This window comes from Seriola lalandi, unplaced genomic scaffold, assembly GCF_002814215.2.
Source record: "Seriola lalandi dorsalis isolate HSWRI2012SDOR001 ecotype SW California unplaced genomic scaffold, Sedor1 jcf7180002054682, whole genome shotgun sequence".
NCBI lineage: Eukaryota > Metazoa > Chordata > Actinopteri > Carangiformes > Carangidae > Seriola > Seriola lalandi.
The window spans coordinates 2,659,798-2,684,443 of NW_019525235.1; the positions used below are offsets into that span (position 1 = coordinate 2,659,798).

The 24,646-nt window shown below is 40.2% G+C and overlaps 1 protein-coding gene across 1 annotated transcript in view; it reads left to right on the top strand.

Annotated features, from left to right (window-relative positions):
* The first annotated feature begins 22,220 nt into the window (after positions 1-22,220).
* Positions 22,221-24,646, top strand: part of sema4ba (sema domain, immunoglobulin domain (Ig), transmembrane domain (TM) and short cytoplasmic domain, (semaphorin) 4Ba) — a 40,706-nt gene continuing 38,280 nt past the window's right edge. Inside the window, exon 1 of the mRNA XM_023422572.2 lies at positions 22,221-22,422. The gene's annotated coding sequence lies outside the window, so the exon portion shown is untranslated. The remainder of the gene's footprint in view (positions 22,423-24,646) is intronic.

A 24,646-nucleotide genomic window follows, 5' to 3' on the forward strand; every position in this document is an offset into this window, starting at 1 on the left:
GCTTTACCTGTGAAATATCAGTGGAGGGTTTTGGTTTTCTGCAGTAGCCTTAGGACACAAGAAAGGCCATTAGGCTGAATTCATGTTACACAGCATCATACACAGTGTTGAGCACTTTGATATTTGAATTTTGACACAGGTCTACTGAACACGTGTTCCTCCTACATTTGACGCGTTCAAATGACACAGGTAAATCCCTTGTCACTCCTGTTTACGAAGTATCGAGACTGAAACTGTAGTGACATACACATTACTGGTAAATCGCCAAATCGCACAGAAATTATATTACTGCTTTGTGATTTCAAAGCACTACTTGGTCTCTGTTTCTATTCAACTCAGTGCACTTTCTTTTTCTATTGTTTTTAGATGACTCAGGTTGGCAGCTAAATGTATTTTAAATGTAACATTAAATTACAGTGAAGCCAGGTTTGGATGATGCAGACTGAGTCATTTTCACATTGGCTGCCAATGGGAGTTTAACCTGCACTGGAATATCGAGCAGCCTGCGGGTTTCCTAATTAGACCTACATAAAAAATGCTTTTTGGACCTTTCTTTATGCCCCTGTGCTGGCAACAGAGCCGGAGGCATTAGGTTTTCGGGTTGTCCGTCCGTCTGTCCGTCCCATTCTCGTGAACGCGATATCTCAGTAACGCCTTCAGGGAATTTCTTCAAATTTGGCACAAACATTGACGTGTACTCAAGGATGAACTGATTAGGTTTTGATAGTTGAAGGTCAAGGTCACACACTTCTGGCCATTATTCAATGCTGTAACTCAGGAAGGGAAGATTGTGACCATGTTTCCTGCAACTTGGCTTGTTGGCGGAGGCATACAACAGCAAGGTGGTGATATTTCTCATTTGTATCTGTTAAGCTCTTTGCAAAAGATGATCATTTCATAGACTTACGCTTTGGTGTAGGATTCCTCTAGGCTGTGCTGTAAATGCTGAAGCTTATTTTTACATCCAAGTCATAGATAATTGTAAGACTGTGAAATAGATAATATAGCTACTTTGATTTTTATCAGAAGGTTGTTATTGTTCCACTCTCTCACATAGAAACAAAGATGTTTAGACACCTGTTCTTTATTTCTGGACTAAAAGAGAAGAGCCCATACCCAAAGTGGAATTTATTTTATGGCTGTCTGTGCTTTTCTTTGAAAGGCCACAGTGTTTTCATTTTAACCCCTATCACATCATGCAGCTGGATCCGTGTATGGCCTTTGTTGTTAAACAGTTAATCACTGTGGAAGTTTGTCAGCATGGTGGCCACTTCAGGGACTGATATGATCATATCAAAGCTTTGCCAGTAACTCAAACTTCACCCTTTTCTCACATAACTAGTTGTCAAGTTGCAGCTATGTGAGATGACAGAGCAAACTGGAAAGACCAGGGACATGAAGATTTGAGGAGAAGGCAAGGCAGTGTTCCTGTTCCTGATATGATATTAAAAACACTCGATGTTGTGCTTTGCGGTCATTTTCGGGAAACGATAACAGCCTGACTCACCACGGGCAGCGTTCAGGATGGAACAGTAGATCAGATACTGTGCGTGAATACAGACAGCAGGACTGTATCAAACTTCTTGCATTTCAGTTTTGTTTTCTTTTTCACTTTATGTGGATGAGACAGGTATTTGATCATTGTTTATGCTTTAACCACTTTTAGATGCTGAGGATTCTTAAAGGGATAGTTTGGGTTATTTGACGTGGTGTTGTATGAGGTAGTCATTGTCAGTGTATTACCTGCTGTAGATTCAGATCAGACCAGTTAAGAGAGGACCGGCACACTAGCAGAGCTATGTGTTTCTGCATGCGGGGCCACACTTTTAAAAAACGCACACTGAAACAATCCAGTATCCGTTGAAATGTACGCTTCATGAAGAATATTTTCAATGGTTTATATTCCCCTGAAAACAGTACTTTCCTTTGGCACTACATTTTTTCAATCGCTGAACTACCGTATTCCTACGCACAAGCGCACCTACGGAGCACACTGTGTTAGGCTGCAGCCGCAGGTCAGCTGAGAATCAGAAAGTGCTGAAAATATTCTACATGAAGCGTACATTTCAATGGATATTGGATTGTTTCGGTGGGTATCTTTTTAAAAGTGTCTAAAACCCTTTTTTCTGCTGGCCCTGTGCACAGCAACACCTAGCTCTGCTAGTGTGCTGGTGCTGCCGGCCGCATCTCTGAACTGGCAGCATGCTGATCTGAATCTACTGCAGGTAATACAATGACTATGCAGGACTACCTCATACAACCCCACGTCAAATAACCCAAACTATCCTTCTAACGTTAGTAAAGGAGAATTGGCTCATGGATCTGGGATAATTGTGCATCCCTGAATCTGTATTCGTGCTATATTGCAGCGTCATCATTGGACCTGCAGGGCAGAGTGAGTGTGAGGTGCTAAAATTATATAAAAAAAAGAGCCCTCTGAAATCATCTCTGCGGGCTCCTCCTGACAGTTGTCAGAAGTAATCCTGGCAGATTGAGTCCTGTGTTGTCAAAATATATCTTTTCAAATAATGTATCAGAGAGCAATTTTTGTCAACACCTGAGGTAATATACACAGGAGGTGCAAACATCACACGGGCTTTCTATGACAGATGGTCAGAAACGAGAGTGACCAGGCTAGATCACAGCGTGCACCGGCTCAGGGCTTCCTCTGTCTCTGTGTCAAACACTGTAGCATTCATCTGATGAGGCGTTTTCAAACTCCAAAGCACCGTGCTATTTCTAGCTTAGTATGATACTGTTGTATTTTTACAGGCTTGCACCCAAGATCTCCAGCAGGTTTGACAGGATTTAAATGTGATGACATTATGGTAGTTGGATATTAAAAATTAGCATCTTTTTTGTGGTTTGGATCAGAACTGAAACTGTTAGTCGATCAACAGAAACATAATCAGCAATAAACAGTTTGTTTTGCAGCTGTTTTTTGCACATCTTTCATATGGGTTTACTTTTGTCTGGCCCTTCACTGCGTTCATAGTTTTTAAATCTGAAATTCAACCATACATCTGCCATCTGACCTGTGAACTTCAGTGGAGCCGCACCTGCCATGTTTTTGTCTTTCATGTGGCCAGATTTTATTGAGCAGGACGGCTGGTCACTGCGAGACTAATAGGGTTACAACTTCACACAGCCACGGGAAAAGGCCATATATTGAAAGACTGATCTTAGGATCTTATGAATCAATAACAGATTCAAATGAAGATTCATTTTAATTCAAAAATTCTTATTAAATTTCAGCTGTATTTGTCACATGCATGGAATAACAAATGAATCCAGAATAAAACCCACTGTTACTGTGTGTTTATGTCCACACATTGACTTACACCATTAAGCCTGCAGATGTTATGTAGGGTAAAGTCACACATCTGTTACAATTTCTATATTTATATGAAATAGTAATTGTGTCTGTTGAAGCATGAAGCCTTCAGTACATTGGCAGTAAGTACAGTACAGTGGATTTACGTCTGAGTTACGTTATTGATTTTTTTCATATATTTTTTAATGTATTTACTGTTATGTATGTCAGGTTAATATGAAAAAAATCACTCCAGACCGGAACATAGGGCTAAACTGTCAGTGCTCATCAGTTTGTTTTCTCATAGTGGAAAGGTTGTTAATGGTAATGTATCTCTGTGTGGTTGTACTGGACACTAATGAGCTTCCTTTTCCTCTCTGTAACCTCTCAACCCTGTTCCAGGACTATGAACAAGCCCATTTGTCGCAAATGTTTGTCTTTGACTGAGTGCATCTATTTTTAAAAGCCAATGAGAGGTCAGACTCGAGCCATGCAGTGCTTTTTGCAGCTCCATCTTGGCATAAATGAGAAGGAAAAGGTACAGCAGCTTCCCAGTCTGTTTTCTGTCGTCACACTTCAGTGAATATAACTGTGCGTTAGCATGGCTGAACAGAGCTCACATTGTTTTTTGTGTAATCCATGATTCAGGTGTGTCTTATTTCTGCTGACTAAGTCACTATAATTATGATTCATTCGCTGTCTGAAGTCCCCTGTCTGAAGCTCCTTGGACTATTTCAGACCTGAGTGTACACAGTGCTGGTCCTCATTGCAGTGTTGATGCCCTTGGCACGATCGTGCAATGTTAAGCTGGTAGATATTCTAAAAGTAAGACTTTGGAGATCCTGTTGACATTGTGACCATAAAGAACTGAGCGGAGGCCAGCTCTTTGGTGGTGATGCTATAAAGAGAATAAGCACAATACACAGTACTTACTTTATTAGTAAAACTTGCTCACTTGCTTTACTGACACTGATCAGTATAGATCTCCCTGAACTGAAGCATGACTTTAAAATGCACTTAAGTACTCTGCATTTCCCTTTCCAAATCCTTATTCTCCTCTCTTCCAGGAAAAAGTCCTGGAATCACATTTGCATTGCAGGGTTAACACTGCTGATATTCTAATACATTGTTTATGCAGTGCACATGTCAGCCCACCCTGTGTCATGTGCCAAAAAAATCTGTCCTCTGTACTGCAGAGCCATCACAACTCACACCCACTAATAAAACTTTCTTTCTTCTCTTCTTCTTTATAAATACAATAGTAGGACCAATGTAAAACACCCGTCAGTGTGCATGCATATGTCTACTCATCTGCTGGTTAGGGCTGTAACACATCAAGGCTTTGGAACTGTTGAAACTTATTTGCTGGGTTAGTTGTTGTAGCAATGTGTCTGTTTAGTATTGACCAGCTCTGTGGTTTAGCTTTGATGCTGTGAGTGAGCTTAGTATACTGTTGTTACTCATGGGATAAAACTAGACTGACATGGTCAACGCGGTGGTAATATAAAAAGGGTGCGGACAGTCCACACATGGTGTGACTGGTTGTCTGCCACAGACAGACCTGTGTCACTGGAGCTTCTGAATTTGGTCTTTCCACTGTTATTATGGAAACACTAAAATTATTCTGAGGTGACCAGAGTTATTCGGGGAATTGTTGACTGTGAAAGCCCCGTTACTCTGGGGCTGTTGCCCCACAAGATGACACCAAGGTGAATCACAGTTAAATTAAGAATAAAAAATACTGCAGAGAATTTTGTTCTGCAGCCTCTTTGGCTTTGACAATGAGCAGGTTGTGTATATGCAGGTATAGAAAAATTAACAGTTTCACCCTCACTGACTGATGTGAATTTAGGTCTTCAAGATTCCTGTGCCTAGGCATCTATATTAAGTGTTTAATTATGTAACTTTACCCCTTCTAAGTCAATGACTGAGTATTTTCTCCTCATTTCCTGTCATCTGGAGGTCTTGGCTACTGCTCATACCTGGGGATTTAAGCTGTTATTGTGGTTCCATGCTGTCCACGGTGTTGCCTGAGAATGTTAGCAGTTGTCACATATCTTTACTCCCTTTGAGGGATTGCCACGCGACCCAACAGCAGGCAGACATCCTCTGATCTGGTCTGTTTCTGGGCTGAGCTAAGTTTAGTGGCCTGCAGAGAGGAGTGACCTGAGAGGATTTCTGGGTGAGGCACAGAAATGGAGGCCTCAACTGCTGCTGTATTGGCTGTGGCCTGTACGCTTCGGTCAGTGTATTATTAGGCCTGGCATGGGACTAAAGTTTGCACACACTGCATAATTCAACTTAGTGTCTGGCCTAACCTCAGTAAACTGAGGACTACTATTGGCTTGTACATGTATGTGCCCTCCAAACTTCATGAAAGTTGTTGCAGTTTTACAAGTTCACAAAGTAATGTATGCTTTTAACATAAAGCTTTTCCTCTTCTTAAATAGGATTGGGTGGTAATAAATTCATCTAGCCTTGCTATAACGAAGGCATTATGTCCTTCTTCTCGTGAACGCGATACTTCAGTAACGCCTTGGGGGAAGTTCTTCAAATTTGGCACAAACATTTTCTTGGATTCAAGGATGAACGGTTTAGATTTTGGTGGTCAAAGTGAGAGAAACCTCACAAACCATGTTTTTGGCAAATTCATACACTAATTATGACACTATTTAACACAGAGGTCTAATAGGATGAAATGATGAGGTGATGACATTTTATATCCAAATGGTCAAAGGTCAGTTTCACTGAGCATCATAATTTTCTGCAAAAACATTTCTGGCCGTTATTCAATGCTGTAACTCAGGAAGGGGAGAATGTGTTGGTTGGTTGACTGGTTGGTGGAGGTTTACAACCGCGAGGTAATGATTCTAGTTTAATTTCAGCTTTCACTTCATGAATGAATGAGATACCGGAATAGGACCTAAAGCTGTTACCCTCTAGAATGACTGTCATTTACTACACAGAACTATTTTCACTCATGCACTTTTGTCTTTGTCATGTTGTAATAGGAGATTGGAATAGTTACTCTAAATGTCAGGGCAATAGCTCATCACTTGTTCTTGTGATGCATCAGAATCGTATGTTTGTATTCCCAATGGTTTCCAATATGGAGGTTACAGACAGTAAAAACTGTGGTGTCAATTACTAAATATCCAGTTCAGATAACGTCACTGCTGGATACAACGCTGAAAATATTGGTTTGTTGGTTAGAGGACAGAAAAGACTGCTAAGATGCTCTTATATAATCATTTTCATTCAGCCGTGAACTAGAGAAATAATGGACATTACCCATCTAATAACTCTAAGTTTTGTTGTCTCACAAAATTACTACAAATCAAAACATTTCAAAGCATAATGAAACAATGCGTAGTGACAATGAAATTTCTATATCTGCATGGTGTGTTGTAGGTATACTCATATAAACTCATGCGTTTAATGCAACAGTGAAATAGGATTATCAGCATCGCTCAGACAGAGAAAAATCTCACATTGTGTTATGAAGTGTAAATGGCACATCTACAAAACCAAGTTTTTATACACAGTTTAAGTTTGGATTACCATTAAATAAATGTTAATAAGAACTCAACAAAGATGAGCCACTAATGAGCCAATTCTTATTTAAATAAACGGACATGAATGATCTGTCATTGCAAAGGCACATTATGATTATTCTTCTCTAAAACAATTTTAGTTCAATACTTTTTATGTACTCTGTTATCTGTAGCTCTTGTTCTCTGTTATACTTATTAGTCAGCTACATTTTCACCTTGCTGCTGAAAGAGGTTTTACTTTTAACTTCTTAAATTGTTAACTTGATAGCAAAAATATACCACTCAAAAGAGTCTAGTGATGTACACCATAGCCTCATCTCTCCTCAAATCTAACTCCCACCTAAGCTATCCAATGTGAGTGAAGTATGTACTTGTGCCCGCACCACTGTTAGCATGCATCATATCCTAAATATTTCATGAAATGACGCAGGGTGGACTGATGACGAAGCTTCTCTAAAGCTTATTGAAGCCCTCTGCACAGTCCAGCTCTCTGCTGCTCATATATAGTGTTATTATAGCAGGCTGTGTTGAGTGTTTGCCTCAACTCATTTCATTTAAATGGCTCACTGCGGGTTAACATTTATATATAAAAGTTAGACTGTATAGATATTGATCATTGCAATAAGGCCATTGTTATTTTTGTTAATTATTGTGAGAATGTATACTGTTAGGAGGAAATAAGATATAAGACAGAAGTAAATATATAATAAATATCGCACCCTGTAGACACCTTACTCAATTTAAAATGCATGAACCTGTGCATGAGATTAGTTGCTACAGCAGTCACTGTCATAATTACTCATATGTAACCAAGTTCAATAGAAGTGAAAATTACAATTATGTCCTCAGTTGGTCAGCTAACTTCTGAGCCTTAAGGTGCACAGCAGCTCACTTTTCACCTTCATAATACACATAGGTTATAATAACTGCACTGTAACTTGTCAAATACACAGAAAATTGATAGGAGTCTTGTGGCCCCTGTGATTCTCAACTTCAAACTGAGGCGAATGATTTTTTTTTTTTTTTTTATTGGATTCCCGCCCTGTCATTAGAAGTGCGGCAGACTGGCGCTTGCAGCAAATAAACAGACCTGCAATGTGCTTACGGTTCACTGTGCTGCTAACATACCTGCTTTTTAAGTAGAGCCCTCAAATTACCATTGCTCACATGTTTCACCTTAGACAGGGACAGAAAAACAGAATAATGTGTAGTTTGTGAAAGAGGTATCACCGAAAAGTGCTGGAGAGGGTAGGCTCTATTTAGTGGCACTATTATATAATTCTGGGAATTATTCAACCTGGAGATCAGATGCACTCCTCTGTGACTGGCTCCTAGTTTGGACAAAAATGGAGATTGGGGAATTGTAAAAGAAGCCTCATTAGAGCCCAAAGAATATTGAAATACTAGTGGTATATAACTGCTTTTCCTTAATGCCAGGGCAGATATGAAGGACCGATTAAATAGCTATTATTTCCCTTGTTAGATTCACAAAATGAAATCCACATTTGGATATTCCAAAAGTTTCTGGTCATAACTAAAACAGCTGAAATTGTTGCAGTTGATTTTTATGCCTCTGCGTCCTGTCCACGTGAACGTGATAGCTCAGTAACGCCATGAGGGAATTTTCTTCAAATTTGACACAAAAATTCACTTGGAGTCAAGGATGATCTGATTAGATTTTGGTCAAATGTCAAGGTCACAGTAACCTCACAAAACATGTTTTTGGCCTCTTGAATGTAATAGCTCAAGATCACCTTGAGTGAATTTCTCCAGATTTGGCACAAACATTCAACTGGACTGAAAGATTTACATGTACTCATGTGGCAGACGCTTTTATCTACAGCTGATTGTGGTGGGCAAAGTTCAAGGTCACCGTGACCTCATGTTCTTGTGAATGTGATATATTAGGAGCGCATCTGTCACAAACAGAAGAGAATTTGAATTTGGTGGTCCAAGGTCAAGGACACTGTCAAGGACAGGGACACATTTTTGTCCATAACTCATGAATTCATACACTAAGTATGACACAATTTGACTAGTTATATACTAGTTATTGAAAGAGGTAAATAAATAAATAAGACTTGCGAGGACTTGGGTGTTTTTTTTTTTTTATATACAAGTGTTGCTAACATAACAAATTCATAATAATGCTCTAATTCAGTAGAGGAATAGTATATTGGACCGTACGATATACATAGTATTCTGTATAGGAGTCCAGAATAGTAGAGAGGTGTGTATATATATGTGTGTACTGTGTGTGGAACTTATACTGCACTCAGTCACAGCTTTAAAAAATCATTTAAATTTCCATATCTTTTTCAGATCCACAGACTTGGTTATCTGTTTGATGTAGCCTGCTTCACCTTGCCGAGGGGCTCTGAGCTTTCTTTAGATCAGCCTAACAATGCATATTGTAATACGCCTGCTCTGTCAACTCAGTGTGGTGACGAGAGGAGTGTTTCTTGGGGGGACGAGAGTGGGACGTGAATGGAGAGGTGAACATAATCGCTGTGTTGCCGCGGTAACATAGAACATGATACTGCAGTGAGAGTCCGTGAACAAGGTGACTGGTTAGGCAGCGCTGTAACAGAAGAGCCCAAAGTTGTTACCTGTAGCCTCTTAGATCAGCAGCAGAGGGGACAGGTCTCGTAACCATGGAGCAAGCTGTCACTAGTATCAGGGCTTTCCAGAACAGTGTCATAGCTATTTTCAGTTCCACTAATCCATATACGGGTGGAAATTCATCCATATGGAGGAGGAAATACTCCACATTTTTACTGTCATTACCGTTTATAAAAAAAAAAAGAACGCTGTCAACACATTTTCTGTTTTCCACCTGCAAATTATCTTCGACCCAAGGTCAAGCGCTGCATAAAAGTATGTCATTCCTTCTCTTGACCCTGTAACCTCAGAAATATTACACCTGCTTCAACTCTGTCTGCCGAACAAAACGTATACCATATTAGGAAATGAGGTAGGTTGGGCGAGGAGAGCAAAATACTGATGTTTATACTTTCCTGTCTGCAGTTAGTCCCGCTCAAACACGTGGTCAAATGCCAATCGTTGGCATGATGGGACTGTGAATGTCCCACATTGCACCAGGGCTGTATCGGAGCAGCTGTACCAGAGCCCCTGAGACCCTGTGGAAAGGTGCCAAGGGCAGGGCTCTGTTATCTTTCAGCTGTAAGCACTTTATGCTGGGGATTAAGATCACTATTCCAAGACATAATAATAAGATGCAACTGCTGCTCTTCATCTTTTTACTGATGGCAGCATCTGCACCGACTTACCTAACATACAGAAGTAGGGGCCCAAAATAAAGTTCAGTTTTCATATCACATGACCCCCTGTAATCGGAAAGGATTTCTAGTATTTCCAATCCCACTGAAAATCAATAAAATTTTGTAAATCTTGCAAGGCAGTTGCATTATTGTTGTAAATTCGGATGTGGTCAGAGGTAACAAGAAATACAAGAGGGTTTACATAAGTTTATTCTCTGAGAGAGGCCACTGGAGTAACGTGCTTTCAAAACAAATGTTTAAACTAGCTGCTGATGGTCTATATGTTTGACATACAGTAGGTCATGTGTTTAAGTTTAGTGGTGAGTAAAATCACCTGTTAAGACAGCTAACATTTATCACCAATGGTTAGCAGAACAATCCATTACAAGTTTTTATCTGTCCGTGCATCACGTTAAGTATTTTACCTTTGATGGCTTTGTTTGAGTGAGGTTTGATGTTGCCACACTTCTCGACCCCGGCCTGCATATTACACAGCAGTAATATGAGAATGTATTTCATGACGGCTACAGAGCGGGACAGCCAATCACCCCTTGACCTTTTTAATTTCAGAAGTAGTCTCTAAGGCTCGGGTAGAGGGAGAGGGGAGCGAGGGTGCTGCTGCTAAGTGTGATCAATCAACACCATGTATCACAGTTGACCACATCTTCCTGCATGTGTGAAATTTGAATAATTCATTGACACTTAACCCTTCTGGGGATGTTTTCTCAAATTGGATTATGAAAATAGATGGCGTCTGTGACTTTTGAGAACATAGATATGTCTGGTTTTATAAATTGTAATATTTGTATGTGCTAAATTAAAAATATGATTTTGTTGATTTTGTAATGATGTGCATTTTTAACTAATACTCTTCCAAAATGAGTGCAATGAGAAGCTCAGTTTTTATTATAAATATAAGTAGCAGTGCAATGAATAGTAGCAGTGTTTTTCACATACTGCTTTATCTGATGCTCATGACTGCATGGGTTGTCCAAATTTCACATCTGACTGTGTTATGCTACTTATACAATTTTTATATGAAACTGCAGAAACATCTTTTAGTGTGGTGTCACGTCAGAGTCATTCTCGTCTCTCAATACTGTCGTTGTTTTTTTTGTCCTTTTTGCAAAGATGTGCTTGAATCAATTTGCAACTGTGGAACGCAACAGCTCATTGGGAAAGAGGCTTTTCTTTGGGAAAATAGAATGAGACTCTGTGTGCTGCAGCAATAATATTTCAAGGCTGTTGTCCCCTGCGGTCATAAGGGGTTCAGCCATCTTGTGTTAGCAAAGGTCAAGTCCATCTGGAGTGTTGTTTACGTTCAGGGGTACCCTCCTTCCTCAGTGGTCACCCACTGAATAGTGTCACACATTCACACTGGAAATCACACAGCCTTGTCCGAGCGCAGTCTGCATTCCAGTCAACCTACAATACTTGGCATGTGAGGAATGTTTTATGCTCCATTTTAAAATGAGAGAGACGGACAAAAGAGCAGTTGGATTGATTTTTCCGCCTGCATTGTCGCACTTATTAGGGTCTTTGCTGCACATACAGTGCTCCTTTATTTTCTCCGTCTGTTTGGGTGCATTGTAACCGAGATGATATTGTTACCGTTTTTGTGAAGGTCACATCTGCAAGTTGTAATGATGGATCTCTGTTCTGAATTAGCCAGACTGGGACAGAGTAAAACAGCACTTGTTGTTTTATTAAGGCCTAATTATTTATTTTTCATTGTTGACAGTGCTCATACACATTGCATGAGGTCACTCACAACGACTTTTTTTCTTTTGTGCGGGACCATGATGAAGTACAGATTACAGATGGAGGATGTGAGTTGTCCATGGACTTTTTCAGGGCTAGTTTTTATTCTTTATCTGGCCATCAGTCCTTAAATTAAAGGTCTCTGTGGTCTGTCATGTCTGGCCTCCAGGACAAGCTGTGTCATCATCACTGCAGTGGACTTGACTGCCAAAACATGCTGTGACAACTGTCCTTCAAACTCACGCTAACCCTTCAGTTAGTTATATATATATATATATATATATATTTATATTTATATTTAAAAAATGCTGATTTAACTAGCTATCTACTGTAAAAGTCGGACGGCTCTTCTGGCAAATGATCTGTCAGGTTTAGTCTAGAGTCTGGAGTGGATGGTCACCAAAAGCCCGCCTGGCTTCACTTAAAGTTCACTATGGGTTAAAAGATATGTAATATAGCAGGATGTTTTGTTTTATATTTTTCAGTGATCTCTTCTCCGGTCTGTTTTTGAACAAAACTACATCCCATCAGAGATCTGCTGCTGACTTTTGCTATTCAGAGTTATAAAAGCTGAGAAGAGATGGCACACTGTGTCTACCCATGTGAAAATAATTTAAACGCCTTATTAGAATGGCTTCATTGTTAAAAACATGACCACAGTGGATGCATCAGATCTGGTCTTCATGAGAGTCTGTGGTTGCTTACTCTTAAGCCGGACTTATTGAGCTAATATTTGGCCAGAGCTACAATACAGATGAGTTTGATTTGCTTCATTGTTTACTGCGTTATTCACTTGAACACGGGGCTGTCTTGCTACAAAAAACAAATCTACATCTTCGTGTAACCCAGTTATAGTTCTTCCAAATTGTTTGGGCTGTGACAGATGTCACACTGCAGTCTGTTTACACAATGCATGACAGTCTGTTTAGTTTATCCACTGCTGTACCACTGAATACATTTAACACTGCTGATGGCATTATTATCAGTATTATTCGTAATAATAATAATAACAACAAGTGGTTTCACAGTGATTACAATGAAGCTCAGGTTTTAACCATCCATCCACAACAAAAATATTTGGGTGCTCAGCTTGTTTCAGCCTGGCCACTTGATAAGTCTGTGTTTGTTGGTTCTGCAAACAGCCACCCACAGGGACTGATGCGAGGCTCAGATTGAAACAGGAAATGCACAATGTTAAACCAAAACAATAAGCTAAAAATTTGAGATGCAGAGATGGGTGATAATTGTCCACGATTTTGACACCGTGAGTGACCCCTTTTAAATTACTCAGAGGCAGCCTATTTAATGGAAATTACAGCTGGCACAATAAAGCGATTAGTTGATCGGCAACGATTGTGATAGTTGATTTATTGTATTAATTATTTTTAAAGCATAAATGTGTTCAAACATTCTCTGTTGCCTCTGATAGTATGCTACAAAATATTTTTGGGGTTTTGGACTGATGGCAGGACAAAACAAGTGATTTGCACATAATAGTGAAAATAATCTGCAGAATAATCTATAAGGAAAATAATTGTAAATTGTAGCCCTAATGTTTAAAACAAAACAGCATTTGCAGGTTTAACTGCTTTTTGTTTAAGACCACTTCCTCTAACTTCTGCATACGGTGTACATACAGCAATATTAGTCCAGATTAGACATGGGATCTTTACACTCTGCTCACAACAACTGGCTGTTATTCTTTGACTGAAGGCATTTTGTTGCCAGCCTGGTTCATTAATGTGTGTCCTTTTGACCACGTAGATACTTGTGGGTGTGTGTTTGTATTTACTAGGAAGGTTTGAGATCATGTGGTCCTGACTGACCATTGTTGTCAGTGGCGGTGGTCTGTGGCGCACCAGTTTGAAACCGTGGTTAACATCTGACCACTGGGAAAAGACATCGTTTACATCTGGCCCATTATGGTCGGACTCTGTCTACCAGTTGTGCTTGAAGCATCGGTATATTCACCCAGCAGTTTCTGACAAATCTGTTGTGACAGCCAAGTTTAAATATAATCACTGTGAGCAGATGTTAAGTCCTGACAATTGTACCTATCCACTCACAACTGCCGCAAGGAATCTCAGATGACCTTTTTCAGAGGTTGAATATCAGCATGCTTTGTGAGCACTGGTAAGCAAGCGCTGGTCACGCAATCGAATTACTACACAGAATAGACATTGTGTGGGCTGCCATGCACTGGACACACACACACACGTACACACACAAACACACACAGTCTTTGCCCCAAAGGGATAAGCCACATTATAGTGTACATCATATTATATCCATTCTGACAACAAATCCCAGTGATGGTCCACAATAAAGTACAGTTGATCTAATTATTTCATAGGTCTGGCTCAAACCACTGAGGGCATTTTACAATTACCTGATCATAAATATTAAATTTGGACTTGTGCATGCACTGAAAAGAGCTCAGCAGTGACAGAGAGAGTGCTGCTACAAGGAGCACCTCCCTTCCTCCGTCCACTCCTCTCCCACCCTTCCACAGAGGCAGCCTATGATGTAATGTTCCTGCTGCTGATAGAGCAACCCCCTCTCTTGCTTTTTTATATTTTTTCCCCTCCCCTTCCGATTTGCTGCTGCTGCTCTTGCTGGTGGTGATAGTGGATGCGTGCGTGCGGTGCCGGTTCAGCTGCATCCCTGGGCATCTCTCGGGATCCCTGCAGAGCTTCTTTTCCTCTGTCACCACTCGACCGAGAGCCACTCCTACTCAGCACTGCAAGACCTTGTCCTCTGCTGATAAAAGGTAATTGTTCTGGCTCATGACAAAAGAAATTCATTGTACAAAAAAAGAGAGGAAAAAGGGAGTAGAGAGAGGGAGGAGAGAGAGTAAAATAGGGAGTGATAGGCAGAGGGTTGACTGAGTGTCCAGTTAGCTGCTGAGTAAATTGGTCTGGTCGCTGAAAGCTTCTTGTCGCCACGGCACTGGATGCCATGGCAATTGCTCCCTCAGTGTGTGTGCATGTACTGTAGTATGGTGTTGGTTTCCATGGTAAAGATGAGACGGATCCCTGTGCTGGCTCAGAGGTAATTCAGCATGTGTCGCGGAAAGCTGCAATTATGTGTGAAGTGATTTCTCATCTTCTGTGCATGTTTTTTTTATAGACATTACAGTAAAAGCTTTTTTTGTTTGTTTTTTTGTTCACTTATATGAGATTTTTAGAAAGATTATACCTCTGCTGTACTTTTTTATTTCCTTTTAAAAAAAAAAAAAAAAAAAAAAAAGAAAAAAAGATTTACAGTGGATAATCATTTCTCCTACTTCCATGGAACATATGTCTCACTTTGATTCGTCTGTGCTACAAAAACTGGGCGTGTACAATGAAAGTCATGTAGCTGAGATGAATGATGCGGTGGGTGTTATCTGCATGCAGATTTTTTACTGCTTCAGAAATTAAGGGTGATTTACCTTGCGTTACGTAGACGCTGAGCCAAACACTTTTCCTCCTTCATCACTGTCTTTTAATGGGATGTGTAGTTCTAGCACAGGACCACAGTGGGTTGGTTGTAAATGTACAGTAGGCGATTTTTCAGGAGTTGCTTAACCTTAACTCTGTCAGATGCTAAGTTAATATTTCATGTCTCGTCTGCCCCACATGTTGATGGCTTTATAACTAATTCATCCTCAGGATTTTCCCTGTGCTTGAGTCATCACTCATTTCCGCTTCCCTTTGTCTAATACTATCCATTCATCTCATCAGGTTATTTCCTTCAGCACTCAGTACATTAGTATACATTTCTCTTTTGTTGCAATCAGCTGGATGAACTAACGCATTTCCAAATCACATTTTCATTAGCCCTTTGGGATCAGGATATACTCTGGAGAAAGGTTCCTGCTTGGATAAAGTCAAGACAATCCATGTGGCTTCAAGGGTTATTTTCTGATTTCCCAATGGGGAAGGGGTCATGTTTACAGTGAAGGTAATCTGTCTTTCAGACTTGTCAGACACAGAGCATATTATCCCTGAGGCCATTATTCTTCTGTATTTGCTGAATAACGGGCTCTCAAGCCAGAGTATGAATGTAAATAATACACAGCAGAAACTGAAAGCAGTCTGTTCCACTTGCCATTTTCACCTTCGTCAGTGTCGCCTGAGAGACAAGTCGACGTCACTACGTCAGTGGAGTGTTGTATCGGACTGAAAATACCCATTAGGTCAGATTTTTTAGTTCAGATGTTAAATGTGCGATGGAATCTAAAACAATTACAAACTGGCTTCTTTTCTCGGGTTGTCTATATAAATATTTTTGCTCATGTCTGTGTAACATAAATATGACATGTAAAGTGGTGAATTTGCTCTTTGATCAGCTTGGACCTTTTCAGTAGCGTTGGGCAATATGTTTAGGTATGTATTTGTTTATTATATATGTATATACAGTGGGGTCCAAAAGACTGAGACAGTTGCAACTAATGTTTATTTTTAATAATGTGTGTCACAATTCCTAGAGCCAAAGGTGTCCAAAACTAAGAGATATTCAATTAACTATAATATAAGACCAGAAAAATCACATGAGAAGCCCAAACCAGAGACTCTTTTGATTATCAAAAAGGTTATAAGATGATAAAAGTGATTATTCAACTGATTCATGCAACATTGGGATATATTCAATTGAGAAACTGTATGTCACCTACCAATGAAAACCATCTTATCTACACTTTTGGTGATTTTGAATTCATTAGATAAACTTGAAACCTTTATGGGTTGAGAAAGTTCTCCTCCTTGTCATGCTAAAAACCATTTAATTATCTGAAAGATGGACCACCATAAAGCCGAAAACAGGGCTGTTTTCTTAACTCACGAAAATTTGACATTATTGGAGTTGGTTTTCCCATGACCATGACGATAGATTAGATAAATGGATAATATATCTATATATATTATTCTGTGAGTTAAAAACAGAAAAATCTCTTATGGCTGACAAATTTCTATAACTTCATATATATTAAGTGGCATTGCCCACCCCTGTACTCTGACATGAGCTTTGAGAATCATATAGATGTTGTTGGACTAGTGAGTCTAAATTCCTTGCAGTGAGAAGGGGAAAATTGCTTGATTAAATGCCCCCTCTGTTGAATTGAGCAGGACATGGTGATTACTGTATGTGGGTGTGGGGGTGTGCATGTGTGGGGGAGGGGGTCCTGAGGTAGAAAATACAGGAAAGCTGAGCTGCTGCCACGGACATGGAGGGCCACCTGAGGAGCATCCGAGCTGTTCCTCTTGCTCTGTCTGTTGAATTTCGTGCAGGCTTTACTTGCTTTGGAGCTGTGCCATTGGCTCTGGTTTGACAAATTGTTAATCCAGTAAATAGTTTGGCAGTCAAAACTGCAAACTACAAACATATTTCTCTTTTTATCATGATAAAAAAAAGGATTGCGGGAAAATGATCCATGTGCAGTGCAAACTCCTGAAAGAGAGCATGATATGAAAGTCACACATACAGTGTGATGATTTAGTGGACATGTGACTGGTAATGCTGGGAACTCCAGTCGCGGTTTCAGACAAGTGACTAATAGATAGGATGGTGACATAGAGAAAATGAGCATGTATGCAACAGTCTAATGAAAGGACCAGCAGTGAGTCACGTAGATGGCTGAAAAGCTCTCACACACACACCCTAGGGATTGTTCACTGGCATCACCTCCCTGCCAGAGGGCACTCATCCCACAAACCGTCTCTGCTGGAGAGCTACGGCGTCAGAGGTGTTGGAGTAATGCCTTTGGTTGTCATGCAGAGCCATCGCAGCTCCATTTTTTTTTTTTTTTTTTGCCAAACAGACAAAGCACAAGATGAAAAGTCCCAACCTCCCACATACACCAGACCATCTGAGAAGAGCATGATTGATCATATGCTAGGTATATTACACACCATCCTATGTGCTGAACCAGTTAAAACTCAATGCCAGAATGAGTCACTCACCTCAGTTGTGGGTCACACTGTGCCATCTCAGCTGGTGCTTTTCCGGACAGCTCATTCACCTTTACTCCAAATAGGAAAGCTTATAATTGTGTCCCATTGAGTTTAAAATGAGGTCTTTGTTCAAAAGAATTATAAAACAAACCGTGATTTAATTCAGATTTAAAGTAGGGCTGCAAGTAATGATTATTTTCATTAGCAAGTCATTTCCCAGTTATCTCCCTGACCACTTTATTTATCACTTTGTTTATAAAATGGTGAAAAATTCCCATGACAATTTCTTAAACTGAAGGTGATGCCCTCCATTGTCTTTGACCGACTGTCTCTCCAAAACCTAAAAGATTTTTAGTTTACCATCACATAAGCCAAAATAAAGCAACAAATCCTCACAATCAAGAATCTGGAATGAAAATCTGTTTTGTATATTTTCTTGAAAATTTACATAAACGATGAGTTGATTGTCAAAATTTGTCTATCTATTGACTAATAACCTGTAGTTTAAAGCTATAGTTTAAAGATAATCCAAGATGGTTAAGGTCCCCCAAAGGGTAAAATAGGCAAAAACAAATGTTATATATTTGTGACTTTTATCACAAGCAGTGGCTCGACAGTGGGTCAATCATTACAAACTTACTCTTTACATCCAAACCTCACAAAACTTCATTTTGAATTCAAGTGCAGAACCCAGTGTTTCCAAAGGTACTAAATATGTCAGGCTGAATGACGGTGAAATAAGAATAGAATAGAAGAGAATATTTTTAATGGATAATAGACAGAGGGTGTTGGGTTTAAATCCAAAAAAGTAACGGTGTGTATTGCAGACGGAGAAAACGAGTGTTCTAGTGTGAAAATTTGAATCTGTCATCAAAGGAGAAAAAGGTGGCAGCCGACTGAAGCTGTGTTTCTCTCAGTGTAAATATCATATAGATTTCATGAAGAGTTGGAACAAGCTGATACTGTCAGACAGTGTGGTATGAGATGATTTTAACAACCTTTAAGCTACTTGAGAGGATGAACTGTACCCTACTTCCATCCCATGTACAAATAACGACACTTCAGCCTCGGTTTTTTACAGTGACCTGGTTTTACGTTTAGACTGGAGCTGAAAAATCAGGCCAAAGGGTAACTGTAAGTGGTGTGTGGACAAAGAAAGGCCTTAACGCCTTAGTTGTGACTCTGGTCGCTGTTTTGCTTTAGAACTCATTTAGTTTGTTTACTGGGATTTTCCCTTTAGCTGCTAGCACTGAACAGATGCTTGAAATAAGTGTTGACCATGACCCTGCCGTTACTACGCAACTACTGACAACCTGTAAGATGCACAGCAGTGTTTTTGCTAAAAGGTGAAATATTTTTCACTTCTTGTTCACAGTCAATTTAGAACTGTAAAGGTCTCAGTGGTGTTGTGCTGTCCTCTTAGTGTAAAAAATAAGAAAGAGGTTGGTCCTCCAGAGGGAAGCACTTTACTCTCACGAGGCCATAGGTATCCTCGGCAGCCTCGGCAGAGAAAGGTAGAGAGGATGTTTTTTATACTGCTCTTATGATATATAGCAGCTAAGATAAAGGCAAACAAGAAAGAGGAAGTGAACAAAGTTGGTTGTCATCTGACAAATGCATCACAAAATTACAGCGTTTCAACACATTGGACAGTGTTGTGTTAACAAACACATCCCTGCAGTAAAACTCAGATTCATCTCCACGACACAGTCAAACAGTGTAACCCCTGAATGTCGAGGTGATAACATGAAGCCGAGAGTTCGGTCCCAGGGTCGCTCAGTTGTCTTCAGCGCTTCTGTCAGCCTCCGTGACTCTTAAGTAGCCTACTGCTGCTATCTGGCGGGTTTCCATTAAGCTAATATGTGAAACATGAGGGCTTATCGCGACGCTGTAATTCCTCGATTGTTATTCATTCATATAGATTGACCTGTCAGCACTTCTGCCAGCTGTGTGTGAAGCATGCTGAGAAGAAGGATCAAACTTACATTTTCATGCGGTCCACTGGAATCACAGAAGCTCATAGTCACTTTTTGAAAAAATTATCAAATTTAAAATTTGTTGCACCATTCATTCCTTATACACAGTCTATTGATCACCTTGTGACTTATAGATCCCCATGGATTTTAAAAACACAACACATTTTTTTCAAATCACTTTTTACAGTAGTTCTAGATGATACCAAAGTTTACAAGAGAAATACAAATTACCATTAATACAAAACATATATTAGAAACATTTTCACAATATTCTACAACCTTTAAGAGGCACCCATCAATAGGTGCAAGGGTTGTATTTCATTTTCCAGTAAAAAGCAACAAATTCTGTACATGTTCAGTGTATGGGTGATATCCAGCCATCTACTAAATATCCCATTCTCACCAAAAACCTAATGTGCAGTAATTTTCGACCGTTACCAACCACTGAGTATTTCTGAGTTTTCTAATTGTAACTGGTGGGGTGCACTTTGTGTAGTAGTCACACAGAGTGGAGGCAATGAAAAGAGACATTTTGAGAACAGCCACATTAACAGGGTCACAAGCAATGAAAAAGGCCAGTCTTCCTCTGTTTGACTGGTCTGAGCCACGTGTTTAGACGTCTGCTGGCGGTGTCCTTTATATTCTATGGATTGTTTACAAAAGGTCGCCTGCATGGCAGTGGCAGGTGGTCCAACTCAACAAGAGGTGAGTTACCAGTCCAGTAAGGGAGGGGGGGGGGGGGGGGGGGGGGGGGTTGTATGACTGACATAGGCTGTAAATAAGACATCCAGTGAGTATCCTAGCTGTGGCCTAAGTACATCTCAGGTGACCACGTGGAATCTTGACTCTGCACAGAAACACTGAGCTGACATTCAGAATCCCAACACCTCAAACTTGGCATCGCGTCACCCTCCTTAGCTGTTGCCTAAAGTGTATAATTAGCATCTGCTATTTTAGAAACAGGCGTCCCCGTCTCAACACCCCGCTATCTTACACTTCTCTCTATTTACCCTGGAAATATTTTTGGAGAAGGCATGTGAAGTTATTTGGTAACACTTCGCTTTAACTTAAAGGACTTTCAAAATACTTTGGTGTACATTCATTGGCATATCATCAAACATCTACACACACCACACTTTCCTATTCAAATGAATGGGAAAGTGTGTCTAAACTTTTGACTGGTACTGTACAATTGCTTCTCTTCCTACAGTCATATTAGAACACATTCATATGACATGTTGGAGGTTTATTAACAGACTTAAGATAGTTTTATTATACATTTTGTTGAGATTTAAATAAATCCAAGCTCTGTTTATAAAACATAAAGGGCAGTATGTGGTTCACTAGAGCTGAGTGTCCCCATTACAATTCATGAAATGGCCTCTTCTGAGACTTTGCTGCATCACTTCTGTTGCACTTTCAGTGTCATGGCCTGAAAACTTCGTCCTTGCCGGTGTTGTGTGAATTATTTTAGAAGTGCTTCGTGGCAGAACACCATACATCGGCTCTAAGCATTTTCTTCACGTGCCTTTGATGAATCCTGAATCCAGATCTCAGCAAGATATGACATTGGCCATTAAACTATATCATAGCGCAAGCCATATTTTGTAAATTTTATCATTAAGTTAATTTGATATTGTCTGGAGAAATACATGTGTTTAAGATTGTTGCATCTGTGTTGATTTAGAACAGATAGATTTGGGTTATCTTCCGGTAGCTTGAAGTTACTGGTAATTGCAATCATTAAAGGCAGTCTTTATATGGGTGCAAGCAGCTGGCTGAGAGGCTAACATCTGCAGTCCATAACAAGGGAACCAACTCCCAGGAGAGCTTAAAAAAAAAAAAAAAAAAGCTCCAAGGCTACAATCGGTGCAATTAGGCCTCTGTCTCATTTAATGGCCGCTCACATAAATTCAGCCACATCATGGTACACTGCGTAAATGTTTTCCTTGTGTAACTTTAGTATATTGCTTTTGAATGAGGAGGCACTAATTTCCCAAAAAGTGGACAGTCAACAGTCTTGGGACCAGAAAATCACAGGACACATTGGAGTTTTGTTTTTTTTCCTGCACAGGTTCAAATCAAGCAAATAACATACAGATACTTCTGTAAAACACTCGGCCTTTATTGCTCCTCTGCCATGAGCCCTCTCTAATAGTTTCCTAATTATACTGAGTAAAACGGTCTCTGAGATGTAATAATAGATCTGCTCCTAAAAAAATACTAAAGTATGCAACATTTACATCAGCACCTTTAAGTAAAACATGAGTCAAGATCATCCTGTAGCAGTGCACCTCCCTTCTACTCCCTCATGTCTCCCTCCCTTTTCTCCCTCTCTCTCCCTCTCTGACAGTGTGTGATGGGAGGAGCTCCAGTGTGTTGAGTGGCCAGAGGCAGGCTGTAGTACGACACTGTGTCAGAGAGAGGGAGTGTGTGGACCTGCGGACACGGAGCTGTCATCTACTAGTGCGTTAAAACTCTGTTGTTTGTGTGGATTTTCTTCTGACACTTCCTGGGGGAGGAATCTATCTGTCTGTGACACCTAAAGGAAACCTTTTTTAGATCTGAAGGAAGTTTTTGTGCCACAGCTGAGTGGGACAGAGCGTAAGTACGGCTCTTATACAGATTATACCCTTGTGTTCATTAACCGTGTGGTGCTTCATGAATCATTGATGTGAATACGCTGCAGTTCTGGTTACCTATTGATATGATGCCAGGAATAACCTGTTATTTCCCTGTTAGAGAATTATAAACTTTTTATGACTGAGCCTGTGCAGAGTTTGTTGTTAGGTTCTCTCTTTTAAAGGGAAAAGTGGGTGTGAGCTGACACGAAACAGCCCTCCTCCCTCCCCAGTAGGTCTTTATCGCAAGGTGATAGCAGGGCAAGGGGGTCATTAAAGACCTAGTCTGTGTGTGTGTGTGTGTGTGTGTGTGTGTGTGTGTGTGTGTGTGTGTGTGTGTGTGTAAGAGCTACCCTTGCATTAAGAGATGTTGGACTTATTTTCTTTGAAAACACAGTTATTTACCTGGGTGTGTTTGTATTTTAAGGCTTGCTGGCTTGCGTGTGAGTGTCTCTAGTAATGCTGGAAAAAACAGGGGATGGCTCTGACTCTTTACGCGGAGGCACAACTCATGAGCATTGAGCCTGTGACTGGGTGTGGGGCCTCTTTTCCACTGATAGGAGTTAGTGAATGTGGCAGCCAGTGCACACAGATCCTCAACCCAGCCTGCAAACTTTGCGTGAACCCAGAGGAGTTTGGAAAAGCCGATGGGCGAGAACCAGAACATAAATATCAACACAAAGTCTTAATTGTCTTGGTGTGTTTGGCTGTGATAGTTGCGAGTGAGCACGCTCAAATAGCTGAGGAGTTTTTGTGTTATGACACTGGTTAGGGGTTCGTGATGTGATTGCTGGCAGCTACAACACAGGGAGCATCAGGTGTTATTGTGTGAAACTCAAATCTCTCACCCACATGCTGCTGGCAGCACAGTTGAGACTAATGCCAAATGGTTAGACATGTGGGGGGTAGTTAATGGATAGGAACCATAAATGGAAAAGATTGTCAAAAGTCAATGAGTAGGTCAACCTAAGATTTGTATTTACTCTTAATGCTTGCTTTTGAGTGTGCACTGCCAAGTACCTTTTACTTGAAAAGCTCTCACTCTTTCTCTCCTGTGTCATAAGAGTTTGACAAAGCAAACAGTTTTGTGAAGCAGCAAGAAATGTATGGATTGCCCCAGATGACATCTTTTAAGACAGTAAAAAAATACTTTGCTTGGAATTGCATCTGATACAGTTTCAGAAAAACTCTTGCATTGCTTTACTCTCTCTCTCTCTCAGTAAAAAAAACTGAATCTATGAATATTAAAGTATTGTTCATTTCAGAATATTAACCACTAGACTTAATCCAACATGCGTCCAGCTTCATTGTAAAGTCAAAACATGTCTCAATGTATGTGCACTGGAGGCTTCAAGTTTTCACATGTATAAATTGCATGCTGGACCACAACTTCCAGATCAGATTTGACGTCACAAACTAATGCTTATATTTACACATCTTAAAACTTTGATTTAATGTAAACACAGAGAGACTTTCTCGCTCCAGCTAATGAATTTAAAAACAACCTTGTCAAACTCTGCAAATGTATATCGTTCTGCATAATGATGGTCAAACGTCCAAGTAAAGAAACAAAACAGCAAAACACATTTTGGAGCGGAGGGGGACTGTAACTTTATTATGTCCTTTCAGTTTCAGCATCAGCATCACTGGCATCTTATACGGCCCCAGGACAGCTTGATATTTCTCTCAAAAGCCAGTCCATCTGAGTCTGTCTAGTATGTACTAACAAGGCAGCTGGACATGAGAGATAACCCTCCCAACCAAGCTCTCACATGGACACAGATCCTCAAATGATCAGCAAACACCCAGCGGTACTGGAATAAATAGGAGGTTTCAGGAATTTTTGAGACTGGCTGATTATTCCACAAGAGGGTGGAATATAATCAGCTGTGCTCTCTAATTTGTGACAGAGAGTTTTTGTTTTATACGGCCTCGTATATGGAGATTCATCTGTCTGCCATAGGAGAAAAGCCTGTCTGTGCTGACCTTGGTCTGCTGTTTTCTTTTGGTTTGATCCACAAAGAAAACAGCTGGCAGTTGCATTCTGGATACCAGCGGCCTTGACAATGAACCGCCTGTATGATGCTGTCAGAAAAGCTTTGGCTCGTTGGTAAAGCATGGTGCCTGTTATATCAATACCTCAAATCCAGACCTCTCCACAAAGATATATTTTATAACATGGTGATAGTTACTTGCAGTGAACGCCA